This window comes from Miscanthus floridulus, chromosome 8 (assembly GCF_019320115.1).
Source record: "Miscanthus floridulus cultivar M001 chromosome 8, ASM1932011v1, whole genome shotgun sequence".
NCBI lineage: Eukaryota > Viridiplantae > Streptophyta > Magnoliopsida > Poales > Poaceae > Miscanthus > Miscanthus floridulus.
In genome coordinates, this window is record NC_089587.1 from 229,513,067 (window position 1) to 229,529,662 (window position 16,596).

Below are 16,596 nucleotides of genomic sequence, written 5' to 3' on the forward strand. Positions count from 1 at the left end.
GTATAGCCCAATCCCTCTTTGTAGAGAGAAGCTCTTTGGCTACCCAAGCACATAAGCAAGCGGTCCTCACCACCATAGGCCTTAGCCAAGGTGTGAGTGAGCTTATTGACCTCCTTCTTGAGATTCTCATTCTCAACTATTAGTGAGGCATCATAAGTGAGACCATCACTACTAGATGAGGTGGAAGTAGAAGTACTACAAGAAGGGTTAGCGGGAGCAACAATGATAGGCATAGATAATGATTCATCAATTATATCACAAGTTAAGCCTACATCACTAGTCTCGACATGCTTCTTCTTATTATGTTCATTAAGCAAAGAGGAATGAGCTTTTTCAAGCTTCTTGTGAGCCTTGCTAAGCTTCTCATGAGCTTCCTCTAGCCTCTCATGAGTTGCATTGAGCTCATCAAAGGCTTGCTTAAGGGCTTTTAGTTCCTTACGCAAGCTTTTGCATTCCCTTCTCTTAATGCCAAAGTGTTCTCTAGCATCTTCTAGCATGTCAAATAGTTCATCCTTAGTAGGTTTGTCATCATCACTATCACTATCATTTTCATTTTCATTATCATGTTCTTCATTACTTTCATCATTACAAGTTTGTACCTTAGTGGCCTTAGCCATGAAGCATGATGGAGTGTTGAAGAGAGAAGGCTTCTCATTTATAGCAATGCTTGCAAGTGCCTTCTTCTTGGTGGTCTTGTCATCATCACTATCATCATCATCACTTGTGGAAGCATCACTATCCCAAGTGACCACATATGAACCACCCTTCTTCTTCTTGAAGGTCATCTTGTCCTTCTTCTCTTTCTTTTCCTTCTTCTCCTTCTTATTCTTCTTGTCATCATCTTTGTCACTAGTGTATGGACATTGAGCAATAAGATGATCTTTACTTCCATAATTGAAGCACCTCCTTGACTCTTCCTTGTTCTTGGATAAAGATTTCTTTTGTCTAGCATGGTAGCCCTTCTTCACCATGAACTTGTCAAATCTCTTGACAAAGAGAGCCATCTTCTCATCATCATCATCATCCTATGAACCATTATCTTTACTTGATGTTTCTTGCTTTGCCTTGCCCTTGGATGATGTGGCCTTGAATGCCACACTCTTCTTCTTCTCCTCCTTCTTCTCATCTTTCTTCTCCTTCTTTTCTTCCTTCTCATCATCATCTCTATATGTATCATCGGTCATTATATCTCCCAACACTTGGTTTGGTGTCATGGTGTCCAAACCACTTCTCACTAGAATGGTGACCAATGTACCAAATCTTGAAGGTAAGCATCTCAAGAACTTGTGGGAGAAGTCCTTGTCCTTCACCTCTTCTCCAAGTGCTCCGAGATCATTGACAAGCACTTGAAGCCTATGGAACATCTTCGGCACACTCTCATCCTCCTTTATCTTGAAGCTTGCAAACTTCTCTTTGAGAATGTATGCCTTTGCACCCTTCATGGCTTGAGTGCCCTCAAATGATTCTTCCAACTTCTTCCATGCCTCATGAGCTCTCTCAATGTTCTTGATTCGCTCAAATGTTCTCTCATCCAAAGCATCATGGATGGCACTAAGAGCAATGCCATTATTTTGGAGTAGTATTTCTTTGGCGGCCGTGGGAGCCTCTTCATTTTCAATCTCAATCTTTGTCTCTACCACCTTCCAAACCTTCCTATTGATTGACTTGATATAAGTTGTCATCTTAGCCTTCCAATAGGGATAGTTTGAGCCATCAAATTGGGGTGGCTTCTTTGTGTTGTTGATTTGAGCCATTTTTACACCGAAGGTTGTTAAGCCTCAAATCACGGTGACCTCGGTTCTGATACCACTTGAAAGGTCCTAATGGCTAGAGGGGGGTGAATAGCCTAATAAAAATTTCTACAACAACACTTAGCAAATCGGTTAGACAATTATGAGGCGAAGCAAGTGTTGCGCTAGCCTACTAAAAATGCAAGCCACCTACCTCAATTCTAGTTTAGATAGTATCTATCCACACAATAGCTATGACACTATCCTAAGTTAGTGTGCTCTCAAAAGCTAACTAAAGAGCCACACCAACCTAACTAACAAGCTCTCACAACTAGCTACACTAAAGAGCTTGACAACTAGTTTGCGGTAATGTAAAGAGAGTGAGCAAGAAGGTTATACCGCCGTATCGAGGAAGGAGCCAATCAATCACAAGAGTGAATAACAATGAAGACCAATCACCTCGGAATCAAATGATGACACAATGATTTTTTACCGAGGTTCACTTGCTTGCCGGTAAGATAGTCCTCGTTGTGGCGATTCACTCACTTGGAGGTTCACGCGCTAATTGGCATCACACGCCAAACCCTCAATAGGGTGCCACACAACCAACACAAGATAAGGATCACACAAGCCACGAGCAATCCACTAGAGTACCTTTTGGCTCTCCACCAGGGAAAGGTCAAGAACCCCTCACAATCACCACAATCGAAGCCAGAGACAATCACCACCCTCGGCTCAACGATCCTCGCTGCTCCAAGCCATCTAGGTGGTGGTAACCACCAAGAGTAATAAGCGAACCCCATAGCGAAACACGAACACCAAGTGCCTCTAGATGCAAACACTCAAGCAATGCACTTGGATTCACTCCCAATCTCACAAAGATGATGAATCAATGATGGAGATGAGTGGGAGGGCTTTGGCTAAGCTCACAAGGTTGCTATTTCAATGCAAATGGCCAAGAGAGTGAGCTTGAACCGGCCATGGGGCTTAAATAGAAGCCCCCCATGAAATAGAGCCGTTGGGCTCCTCACTGTACTGAACACGGGTCGACCGGATGCTCCGATCAGATTGACCGGACGTTGGACCTCAGCGTCCGGTCACGTGGTGTGTGCCACGTATCCCCTTGCTTCAAACACTGATCGTCTGATCTCAACGGTCAAGTGATGACCAGACGCAGCAGCTCAAGGTGACCGGGCGCTGAACCTCCAGCGTCCGGTCGTTTCCAGTAAACTTCCAAAGACGACTTTTCTTGACCGGACGCGTCCGGTCACCCTTGACCGGACACAGCCAGCGTCTGGTCAGTCACCTTCATCACTGATGTTGCCAAGTCAGCAGGACCGAACGCAGCCTTCCAGCGTCCGGTCAGTTTGTGACCCAGCGTCGTGTCGAAGACCGACGCCAGTGTCTTCGCTGCTACAACTGATCGGACGCGCCGGTCTTTCCGAGACCAGCGTCCGGTCATAGTGTGACTGACTCCTTTTCATCTCTATCTTCTTCACCCTTGCTCAAATGTGCCAACCACCAAGTATATCACCTTGTGCACATGTGTTAGCATATTTTCACAAACATTTTCAAGGGTGTTAGCACTCCACTAGATCCTAAATGCATATGCAATGAGTTAGAGCATCTAGTGGCACTTTGATAACCGTATTTCGATACGAGTTTCATCCCTCTTAATAGTATGGCTATCAAACTTAAATGTGATCACACTCTCTAAGTGTCTTGATCACCAAAACAAAATAACTCCTACAATTTATACATTTGTCTGGAGCTTTTTGTTTTTCTCTTTCTTCTTTTCATGTCCAAGTACTTGATCATCACCATGTCATCACCATCATCATGTTATGATCTTCATTTGCTTCACCACTTGGAATGTGCTACCTATCTCATGATCACTTGATAAACTAAGTTAGCACTTAGGGTTTCATCAATTTACCAAAACCAAACTGAAGCTTTCAGCAGTTGTAGCATAAAGAATGAGAAAAGGGGGAGACTAGGGGAGGAGAAAGGATACAAGGGAGAGAGATAAAATTTAGAAAAGTAAACTCAACCCAATTAATTTAGATCATAAAGTCATACAAATCTTACAATAGATCGTGTTCCCGACAATTATGCTTACTTATATAATATATATGAATGGACTTGTTCTCTCTCTGAAAAAAATATATGAACTGACTCTTTCATTGTTATATCACTATTGCTCGATTATGAAGAATTTTTCTGATAGACACGTGTGTGTTGTACAAACATTTTTACTAGTAAAAAAACTGGAGATAGCAATTGATGGATATAGAATACGTATGTTGCGCAATCAGGTCTGCCTTGAGCCCAAAGCCGGGAAAACCTGTGATCCTCCAAGCAGGCAGTAGCTGAGCGAGAACAATTGAGTAATCGAAGCCCAACCTAGCCGACAAGCTCATAGGAGTGGGCTCATTACACGCCATTTTCGATACGATGAGAACCGGCTTTCCCTTTGGCCCGGTCCGACTCAGAGCTAGGGCTGAAAACGATAACGATAATTTCCGTTTACAGGGGATCGTTTTTGAAAAATTACCGACCTTTTCTCTTCAATGGAAGCGGTGATGGTAACCGAGAAAACAAAAATGAGAATAGTAAAACTATTCATTAATGAAAACGAAAATGATTTGCCTCACTTCCGACCCTTTTCAAAAAATACCGTAATTGGCTGGTGTTCTACCGTCGATAATTACCGTATCCTAGACAGTCCACAAGCCCACAACGCCATCCCTGGCTCTTCCTGAATCATAGGTTAGGCCCAGCCGGCTGAGTGTTGAGGGCTCACCTTGTCAGCCTTATCCCCACGCAAGAATCATGTTTCTTGCATTATTCCTCGTTTCTATCCTTTTTTAAGTCAAGTATCGGGCACCGTTTCAGTAGTATTTTTCAGCGAACGAATATTGTTTTCCTCTCATATCATTTTAGCATAAGCCAAATTTCAGCGAAATGAACAGGTTCGGTTACGAGTGTACTGGTACGTTTAATTTTGTGAGTGGCTAATATTCCTAGCAAGAAAAAGAGTGGCTAATATGTCTATGTGGCTGTCAGCTTGTGTGCTCGTGAGATCTAACTCTTAAGTCCAGGACGTCGAACTTGTGGTTGTGGGCTTATGGCTTTGTTACTTATGTTTCTTTCGTATCAAGTATAACTATGTGTCAGGCTATATAGCTATTGTCGTGCGCTGCAGATTGATGTGTTTATCGTATTTCAGTGCTTCCATGATTTTAGATCGTTGTCGATGCACTTTCGAACAAATAGTTCCGTTTCCAAAATTACGTATTTGTTTCCACCAATATCGTACCGATTTTATTTTCGAGAAAATAATATGAAAATGAAAGTGATTCGGCCTCCTGTCAATCGTTTCCGACCGTTTTTAGGCCTGTGATCTGTGCGGACCGGGTCACGGTCCCCTTGCAATTTTATTTTTTAATCCGAGTTCGACTGCGGACGGGCTTCTGTTCTTTACAGGATTATTAGAGGCCAGGTAAATATAAAAACTTATTTTTTTAGGAGTATTTGCTTATATAAGTCTCGACTTGGATTCGGATACGAGTTCACCCCCTTACGATCCATAAAATACAGCCTTGTTCGTGACACATGGGACACACCTCCATAATCCATACTGAAGTGAAGGGGAGATAGAAATACGAGAGTCACGGGAGATAGGAAGACAGCGTATGGCGAAACGCCAACGCTCTGAGGAGCGCGGCTGCCAAGGCACCGCCAAGCGACCGGCGCCTGAGCGGAAGAAGCATCTGTACCTGCTGCTTGACGACTGGGAGAGGGGCTACAGCGTCCGCAGGATGGACGTCGACGACTTCAACTCTGACGACGACGCCGGCACCGACCTACCGCCGACGCGCTTCACGGAGCCGCCGGTCGCCCGCATAGAAGCCGAGCACGAGCGCGACGGCGACTCGGTCGTCTCACACGGCACCAAGATATTCGCCATGCAGCCGGGCGAAGCCAGCTCCGGCATCCCGGCCTTCGACACGCGCACGCTGGCGCTGTCGGTCTGCTCGTGGCCCTACCCCGGCTACAGCAGGGGCATGCTGCCCTTGTTTGCCTCCGCCGCCGGCAAGCTCTTCGCGTTCACGGACGTCGACGCTTTCTACCTCGGCGACCAGCCGCCGTACGGCAGCAAGGCGCCGTGGTCCTGGACCGCCGTCGAGCCGCGGCCGCCGTTCTACGCCAGCCAGGTCAAGTGCTACGCGCTGCACCCGGACGGCCGCACCCTCTTCGTGTCCGCCGCGTCCCGGCGGAGCCACCGCTCCGGCACCTTCTCCCTGGACGCGGAGCGCCTCGAGTGGACACGCCGCGGCGACTGGCTGCTGCCGTTCGCTGGCCAGGCCTACTTCGACGCCGATCTGGAAGCGTGGGTTGGCCTCTGCCGCGAGAGGGCCAACGCCGGCCACCTCTGCTCCTGCGACGTCGTCGCGCCCGTCGCCGCTGGTGAGCTCGCTACCCCGCCGTCCTGGAAGATCGGCGAGGACATGCTGTTCCTCGAGGATTACTCGGAGCAGCTCCGTCTGGGTGCCAAGCTCGTTTACATGGGCGGCCACAGCAAGTTCTGCCTCGTTGAGCTTCTCTTTCACAAGGACGACGAGCATCTGGGCAGTGGTGAAGATAAGATCTGGCCGCCCCGGCCCCGGCCTCGACGCCGGCGTGTTCTTAATCTGACCACGTTCGGTGTGAAGTACAATAAGGAGGGACAGCTGCGGACTAGCATGCTGCAACGAGGTCGCGCGTGTAAGATGTACAAGCGACCTTGCGATTCTGGAGGATCATCGAATCCTATGGCATTCTGGCTCTGAGTTTTCAGAACAACGAGCTCTCCGTCGGGCCAGACCAAACCATGCGTGTTCTTTGTTGGTCGTTATTTGTAACCCCGATCCTTGTCGTAGTACTGGAGTTTTTTTTAGTAGGTCACTCATATCTGGTCTGTAATTTGTCCTGTCGTCCTGTCTAGCGTTTTTGCCATATTGGGCACATTTTTAAACCAAATTAGATATCTACAAGCATGCTTTCATCGAAACCATTTTTCTTTCTTGCAAAATATCTTAAGAGCAATGCACCCAGACCAATGTGGCTTATGTGGACAGATAAAATAATTTAGATGTGTCCATGATCCATTTTAACAATAGCCAACGCGACTCCCCCTCGTCCTAGAGAGATGCCGCCACCGCTGGTCCTCCTCGCTTTTCCTTCCGGCATCTTGTCGAAGGCTGGAGAAAGTGGCGATTCATCATTTTTACAAGTTTTATAGTAGATCGAGTCCTTAAGTTTAGGTTTCTTCATGCCAAGTTTCTTGGTTCTGAGGATTTATCTCCTCCTCCGCGGCGACGGCGAAGGGGCAGGGTAGATTCGTTTTCTTCATGACGTCTCTGTTAAAGATGAGGGTGACAACGGCGTCAGCAACTTCCTCGGCATGATAACATAGAGACTTGTTTTTCCGAACGGCGACATCAAGGTGGAGATGATGTCGCCGCTATGGAATAATTTCTCCGATCTCTTCTCCATTTTGTTATGGTTAGATCTGACCACGATGAAGGATTAGGGAGAATAGTTTTGAGACCAGTCTTCCTTATTATTATGTGTCAGAAAGAAGAAGGAAGATATAAGAAAGAAGAAGTTTCTCAACTTCATATGAAAAAATGTTGGCCATCGTTCGCTGGGCATCTGTTTTCAGGAGAGATGGGCCCCGTCCCCAGCGGTCGGGCGAGGCGGAGCTCCCATCCCAGTGGTCGGGCGAGGTAGAGCCTGGCCCCACTGGTCAGGCGAGGCAGAGCCTACCCCCAGTGGTCGGGTGAGGCGGAACCTGCCCCCAGCGGTCGGGCGAGGCGAAACCCACGTGCCTAGAGGTCAGTTGGAACTGTAGTCGCATGTTCGACGGCTTGGGCGAATCAATATTGATGACCATTAGCTCTTCTTCATCGGGTACCCTAGTATTGGTCCCCGACAGTAGCCCTCGAGCCTGCGGAGGAGTAGAGTTCTGTGTGCGTTCACCGCGCGACGAGACATGGTGACAGGTAGTGGCGGGCGCGGAGACCTGGGCGGGCGGTTGGTTTCCTCGCACCCGTCGCCCCTATAAAACCAAAAGGTTAGCCCCCGTGCTTCATACGCACGCCTGCATCCTTACATCCATAGTCACGCCGCCGCCGCCAATCTCTTTGGCTTTCTGCCCTCGCATCTCCGCCGTGACCAAGCTAGGGTTTCCTGCTTTCGCTTCTCTGCCGTCGTCGCACTCGCATCCATATCCCCCTGCCTCCGATGGATCCGTGGTGCCACTCTGGCATCTCCTTTACGCGAATGGAGGGCCTCGTCCACCGCGGCCTCCTCCGCGTGCGGACCATGGCCTAAGAGTGGTTGCTGCCGGGCGACGAAGACACGCCATCGCCACCCGACGGTTATGTGGTGTCGTTCGCCCACTTCCATGAGCGAGGGCTTGCGACCCCCACCGACAAATTCCTCCGGGGGCTACTGCACTACTATCAGATTGAGCTGCAACACCTCAATCCCAATGGGATCCAGCACATGGTGGCGTTCGTCGCGCTGTGTGAAGGATTCCTAGGGATCGGCTCCCACTTCGATCTATGGAGGTACTTCTTCGCCGTCAACCTCTAGAAGAAGAAGTGGGAGAAGGGCGGCAAGTCGGATCTACACATGCCGATAGGGTGCGCCAGCATCTAGCTTCGGAACAACCGGTTCGACGAGTACCCGCCGATGCGGCTTTCGACGTCCAACAAGGGGTGGCACTTGCAGTGGTTCTACCTTAAGAACGACGCTACCGCCCCTTTGTCGGAGTTCACCGGGCGCCCGATCGAGGAGGCCCCAGGGCCATGGACGAAGTGGGGCATCCCAAAGAAGGACAAGAAGAAAATCTGGGACCATATCGCCGCCATCCATATTCTGAAGGAGAGTGGCCTGAAGGGGTTAGGCGTCATCGAGGCTTACCACGCAAGGAGGGTGATGTCGTTGATGGCGCGCGCGCTCCCCTTGTACACGATGGCGCCTGAGGCGTCGTGCGACAGAACGACGCTCGCTAAGGGAGCGCTCCCCAACTCCTAGATCGTGCAACGCATCAAGAAGGCAATGGAGCCTCTGTGGGACACCGCAGGCGACGCCCTCGACTACGTTTACCTGGTGCCGGGAGACCCTCCAATGCGTCCGGAACTAGGCTACGTCGTCTTCATAAGTTCCCCTTTCCCCGGTCTCTTTTTCAATTGATTTCCTAACCCTATATGACTGACTTAAGAGAGGGGTAGGACCAGCCGAGGGATCTCATCCTCATGGATCACCGGGCGTCGCTGCTAAGGGATCCAGCTGTGAGGGCGACGAACCATGCCGAGGCCAAATGACAGAAGAAGGCCAAGGAGGACAAGAAGAGGAAGCAGCAAAGGAGGTAGCGAGCATGGGACCGAGGGGAGGACACCAACGATGATGATGACAATGATGAAGATGACGTCGATGAGGCGATGGAAGAAATAGCGACGGTAGCTGATGAGATCGAGTGGGATAACCTGGAGAGCGAGGACGCGCTGACAGGTATTGGTTTGCCCTCGCAGGTGTCTAGGCCCTTCCCATTCCATGGAGGGGAGGGCACGTCTGGGGAGCCAGTAGAAATGGGGCGCACCAGTGGCCCACCCTAGGAGTTAATAGAGGTGGGTGGCTCTGCCGTCGTGCCATAGGAGTCGACGGGAGCAGGCGGCTCCATCGTCGTGCCCCAGGAGTCGGCGGGAGCGGGCGGCTCCTTCATCGCGCCCCAGGAGTCGTCAGGGGTGAGCCCCTCTGTCCAGGAGCAGGGGGCGGGCTCAAAACGGCCTCGCCCCGATGAGGCAGAGAAAGGGATAGGGGATTCATCCCCTAACTCGTGTATGTCGTCTGACATCTCTGAGGTGAATTTTCAATTCCTCTATTTTTTCTTGTTTTAGTCGGATTTCATCGTGACTTGTGATTTTCGTCTCTTGCAGGGTCGGCAGGCAGCAAAATCCTTTGGCACTGGCGCCGAGGAAGAGCCTTGCCCTCCAAGCTAGGTGGGGGTCATCGGCCAGCGTCGTGCCCAGATCAGGTGGGAGCGGCGCCGGTGTGGCCTTGTCGCCGGCCGGTCACGCACCGCCCGCGGCATCACCGGCGCCCTTGGTGGGGTGGACGCACATGGGACACCCTTGATGGTTGCGGGGCAGTCGGCGACGCCCGTGGTACCGCTACCGATGACAGGGCGGATGGCGCTGTCGACCGTGATTGTGGCGCCGACCGTGGTGGCGGCGACGCAGCCGGTTGTGACCCCACCAACATAGGTGGAGGTGGCGGCGCCTAGGACAGAGGGGTCACGACCGGGCATGATCGCAGCGTCACCCGAGGTATCAGCCCTCCCCACGCCGTCGATAGTTCAAGTGGTGGCGCCTAACGCGGGTCGGACAGAGGGGGATGCGGCTGAGAGATCCCCGGAGGTCATAGTGTCGGGCGAGAGGTCCTCGTCTACACCACTAGCCTCTCCCGCCGCCAAAGGGGGCGTTCCAGCAGAGGCATCCCCCTCCGCCACAGGGTCGGACGTCGCTGTTGTTTGTGTAATGTGTACAACTGACCTTGCGATATTCAGTTTCTATGGGGGTCATCGAATCCTTTGACATTCTGACTTTGAGTTTTCAGAACACGGGATGATGATCAAAAATCGGGTTAGGAATCATGAGGAGTATAAAGCATGATTGAGTACATATTTGGATTTACTAGGACTAGCCGATGCTTCTTTATATACTTTCTTGTTGATAAGAATAGAAATTTTAGTGAAAAATGCACTCTAACAAATTTTTAATTAGATCTCTAAATATTATCATATGCTCTACTCCGAATTTCTCGTTAGCTAAAGATTGAGAGCAGAGTTGGTTCTCTATAGTGCGCACAAGATGTAGAGAAGTTGTTATAGGGTAAAAAATACATAGAACGATGTTTATTAGAATGGGTCTCTAGATGATGATTTAGAGAGTGAGTTTAAGAAAAAATCTTGAGATATGCATCAGACAGGCCATAATCTTGGTAAGTTGGTAGCATTGTTTATGTTTCCTTATTGCAAGTTTCTTATCTGTTATTGTCATTGTATTGCAAGTTTACCAATCTACTTACACTTAGAGGTTCTTATCTGGTTAAATAAATGATTCATCTTCATTCTTTAGTCTTTAGAAATTAAGGAGCAATGTGGTAGAGCTTCTAAGTTCTAACCCACTCCCACCAGCTCCTCGCCGCTCCAGAATCAAAGTGATGTTGTTTGTAGAGCTCCCACGACAGCTCCAAGTCTCTAGCTGCTAACCAGATAGAGGAAGAGGAGGGCGAGCTGCTAGGGCGTGAGGAGGAGGCACGTGCTCGGTCTCAGCGAGCTCGGCGATGACGGGCTCCAAGTCTTGGGGGTGCGCTTAGTCTAGGCGAGCTAGGTGGCAATGAGCTCGGCAACGATGATGACTGCAATAGAGAAGAATGGCGATGGAGGGAGGTAAATGTCGCGAGAGGCATTGGAGGCAGGGGAGGCATTGATAGAGGCGGAGCAGGTGGCGAGAGAAAGATGACGAAGGAGGCGAAGCGGGTTTTTATGCACTCCATCCATAGTGCAAGTCGGGAGCGGAGGGGGCAATTCCCACGTCTTCTTGAAGTTTATGAAATGTCCAAAGGCCTACGCCATTCATGGCAGGCAAGTTATCTATTTCAAAAATAGATTGGAACATTAGACAATTCAAGAAATCTCTATGCAATGTGTCCTGCACTTGGGGAAAAATTCAATGCTACAGTACCGCATGAAGCCTCCAATGTGACGCCGAATTGCCGACGCCCTAATAAATCCATCAAAGCAAGCACCTCCATTAGCGGATCGAGTCGATTGACATTACCAAGCCGCTCCTAATCAAAGGATTAATCATAATTTGCAATGTAAACTAACTCGCTATTTGGGGGAAAAACAAACATCTCTACTATAATGAACCAATCAAAATTATACTAGATCCTCTAGGAAAATGTCCCCGCTGAGAGTCCATAACCATTATGCACCCAAATAAATGCACACATAAATTCGTCTCCATTAAAATTAAAAGCTAATAAAACATCTAAATCATATCTGATGGGCACTGTTCGATGTGTGATGCTAGGCTACTCACAAGGCTTCTCAGTTTCTCACCCCCTCAGGCTTCTCACCAAGAAGGCTTCTCACGCGAACACGATTGACCTCGCTAAGAAGGCTTTCCTACAAGCAAATCGAGAACACAAGCAAGAACAGGATGAACGCAATCTGAAATTGCAAATAAATGAGGCTTATGATAACGAGAAGGAGTTCAAGTCTTTATTTGAAAGGACTAATCGCCATAGGCAAACAAGATCAAGAACAGGGGCCTTGGTTCACGGCAAACAGCCTTGGCGGCACAGTTGCAGCAAAACGACATCTGTTTTATAAGGAAATCAAGAACTAAACAAAACCCAAACCCTAAGGAGAGCGACGGATGCTAATTATAGACCTTGGGACATCACCCCGTGGATGCGCCCCTAACAGGCTCTAAGACGATACACGGCCCAACGGACCAAAAGACGATGTCGCAGCACCCTGGCAGATTCTGGACGCTGACTTGTTTTGATGGTTCTTGTTGATTCCAAAAAGATTTTGATGTGAGACCAATTGCATTGGCTTCCTTATCTAATTAGCTTTCTATCCATATGTGGATCGTCAAAAATGGAACCCGGACGCGCCTATGTGACCAATTTTATGACAGACTGGTCCTAGAACCCGAGATGGGCTCCAACTTCAGTTGGACTGGGCCTCCACCATAAGAAAGATGAATTGGTCGTCCATACTGGACCTCCTCCTCTCCTTGGCTTGTATGTGATGGAGTGATGTCCTCATCATCCTCCCTTTCTTGAATTGAAGTCATCCTCGACTGAAGTAGATCGTCTCCTCCATTGGATGACAGCAACGATGGCTCCAGACGAAGACGTTCATCTTGGCGCTCAATCCTTCGCAAAGGTGGCAGCCATGGAGGCCTCCCTGCTGGGAATTCATCCTCCTTCTCCTACAAAAGGTTAGTACCAATAAGAGGCATAGCACTAGAAGCAGGACCAAGTGAACATATAGACGATGTACAAGTTAAAGCATAACATGGTTCATCATGATCAGCAAGAACAGATTTAAGAGCAAATAAAACTTCTTTCATGTTACTTGATGGTTCATTTGCTGGTTTTCAAGAGTCTTTATCATGATCATTCTTTTTCTTTTTAGCAAGTTCTTTTTCATATTGCACAATTTCAGCAGGAGTTAAAGGAAGTAAAGCAATGGTCTTTCCTTTAAACATAAAAGTATATCTATTTTGCCTACCATGATGTACAACATTATTATCATATTGCCAAGGGCAGCCTAAGAAAAGTGAAGAAGCTTGCATAGGCACGACATCAGAATCAGTATAATCATGGTATGATCCGATAGAAAAATGCACACGAGCAAGATTGTGTTACATTTGCCTTACCACTATTGTTGAACCACTGAATATGGTATGAATGTGGAAGAGCACGTGTAGATAAACCAAGGGTCTTGACAAGCTCAGAACTTACCTAGTTATTGCTGCTCCCTCCATCAATTATAGCATGGACACGGAAATTATTGACAATGAGGAACATTTGAAACAAATTATGGCGTTGTAGCTTGTCTACTGGCTCAACTTGTGTACTCAAAACACGCTGAACAAGGATTGATTTATAGTTTGCAGTGCATGCCACACTATCAATTACCTCTTTAGGATCTTCAGCACTATCCGCAAATTTATCTGCATAAAGATCAGTTGCAAGTGCAAATTCATTCTCTTTATCACTAGCACTAGCATACCCACCATCATCATTAGCAATATATGCGCGTTTGCTGGGGCATTCTTTAGCAATATGTCCCATGCCCTTGTAGTAGTGGCAAAAACTATAGAAGAGCTGCTAGAGGAAGGTGTAGCAGATCCACTAGAAGAAGGTATGACAGGAGAACTCTTCTTTACAGCCGCTGGTGGTGTCTGCACATTAGAAAATTTACTCACCTCGGTTGGACATGAAGGAGTGGACGGAGTCATGGAACGCATAGGTTGTCATCCCTGTACTTTCCTTTTAGCTTTCAGAGCATAATGATATAATTGGGGAAATCTAGTCCATTCTTTATAGTCAAGAACATCCTGTATTTCACGACGCAAATCTCAAAAAAATCTAGAACACTTATCCATTTCATACTCTTGTATGTTACTACGTGCTAGACCAATTAAAAGCTCCTGATAATATTCCTCAACACTCTTACTATCTTGATTTAAACGTTGTAGTTTTAATCGTAGATCACGCTGATAATATGGAGGAACAAATCTTGATTTCATTCGTCATTTAAGTACAGTCCAAGTTTGAGGTATTTGAACATTAGCATTAGCATTAACATTATTGCAAATATCATTCCACCAGAAAAGAGCAAAACTAGTAAACTCACTAGTAGCAAGTCTAACTCTATATTCTTCAGGTACTTGATGGAAGCTAAATTTTTGATCTACAGCCATCTCCCAATCTAAATGTGCTTTAGGATCAGGAGAGCCAGAAAAAGGAGGTATCTTAAACTTAGTTTTAGAGAAAGGATCATTATTACCTCCCATACCGCGTCAGTTAAAGTTGAATCGATTACGGTGCATCCTCAGCACGTCCAGCTTTGGCTTTAGCTTCCGCTTCAGCCTCCGCATCGCCATCATCATCCTCAACATCCTCGCCTTTGAGATCATCATCATCAACATCTTTAGGATGTGGTTCAAGATGTTGTTGTTCAACATCTTCAATCCTCCTGGATAAGTTGATGATTTGTTGGATCGCATTAAGCTTGCCATCAAGAACGGCACGAAGCTCATTCTTAGAAACACAGTCATTGAAATCTATAGAAGAGTCCTCATTTCCTTTACCACTGCCTCCGGCTTTTCCTGACATGGTTAGTGGAAAGGAGAAGACAATACAAATAGTATTATCCCTACCAACTACTTAGGTTGTGGACAAGAAAAAAACAAGGCACTCAACTCTCAAGCGTCTTACCACGGTCTTACAAGTGTTCTTACCAAAGCAACAAGTGGTGTAATTGGTCAGTGACTATGATACCGTTGTAGCTTGAGTGTAACAGTTGCAAGGCGAACCTATACTTGGTTAGAAGAAAGTGAAGCTTGGACATGCACAATATAGTAACAAGGAATAGCAATAATCGCAACTAAATAGCAAAGTTGAATAAGTATCCCGAGTACTTGTCTTAGTTGCTGGCCTATTCACGTTCCAAGTACCAAATGTATCAAGTGATGTGGTGAAACAAATATGAACAATAGGAATATGATTAGGAACAAGGCGGAAATCAGCACACGCAAACATAGCTTAAATGGCGCTCTCTATGTGCTCCTCTAGATATTGTTCCACTTTTGCTCCTCTTTTTTTTCTCTATTTTTGGGCTATCGTTGTTTTTTTGGGATTCTTTGACTTTTTCTTTTTCTTTTTTGATATTTTTCTTCACTTAGGAGCACAAAATAAGTAACCATAGAAAATATGAGCTTAAACAAGTGACGTGGCCTGTGGAAAATTTAGAAGACGTGCTTAAAATTAACAAAAAGCTTGTGACCACAAAAAGAGGATCTTGTGACCAGTTTTTTGCTAAAATAAAATTTTCCAAACCTGATAAAGCGAGGGACGAACGGATCCAAAAATTTATTCTGCTCGATTTTGATATATGGAACGTTGAAATCCGAGTTCATATGCAAAAACTAGACCAGTTTTGAGAACTAACTCCAAATTAGAGGACAAAACGGGAACAATACGCGCAAAAGTTGTTGCGGCGGCTATGGATAGATGCAAACAGTGAAGATAAGTGTAACAAATTGGATGGCGTGAACTAGGGTTTGATGGATACAAAGGAAACACAACAAGACTTGAAGGTGTTCACGGATTATGATAAAAAACAAAGGGAAAGATATAAACTGGACTCAAAAAAAGATCTAAAACCAGCAACCGAAACTTGCCCTAGGACACAAACTTAACAACACAAAACAGAAACAAAATTCCATGGCACAACGAGGCTATAGGATAGGGAATATGAGGCGGTGTACTTTTTTTGGCTTTTTGTGGACTATAGGTAATACAAAAACAGTAACAATCTAAAAGGGAAAACAAAAGTATACCTAACGGGCAACAAGGTCTCTGATACCACTTGATGAAGAAAAGGCCTAAACTTCTGATAGGTACGATTGCGTTGATTGGTGGAGACTCGACGTTCACGATCTAGGCTTCGAACCAAGACTGATTCGGACTCCCGCAACCGTTATACCACTGCTCCGTTGGTTATCAACCACGCGAACGCGATTGACCTCACCGAGAAGGTTTTTCTATAAGCGAATCGAGAACACAAGCAAGAACATGATGAACGCAATATGAAATTGCAAATAAATATGAGGCTTATGATAATGAGAATGAGTTCAAGTCTTTATTCGAAAGGACTAATCACCACAGGCGAACAAGATTAAGAACATGGGCCCTGGTTCACAACAAGCAGCCTTTGTGGCACAGTTGCAGCAAAACGATGTCTGTTTTACGAGAAATTCAAGAACTAAACAAAACACAAACCCCAAGGAGAGCGACGATTGCTAATTATAGACCTTGGGACGTCACCCCCTGGACGCGCCCCCTAATGGGCTCTAAGACGATACACGGCCCAATGGACCATAAAAGACGGTGTCATAGCAACCTGGCAGATTCTGGACACTGACTTGTTTCAACGATTCCTATTGATTTTGAAGAGCTTTTGACGTGAGACCACTTGCATTGGCTTCCTTATCTAATTAGCTTT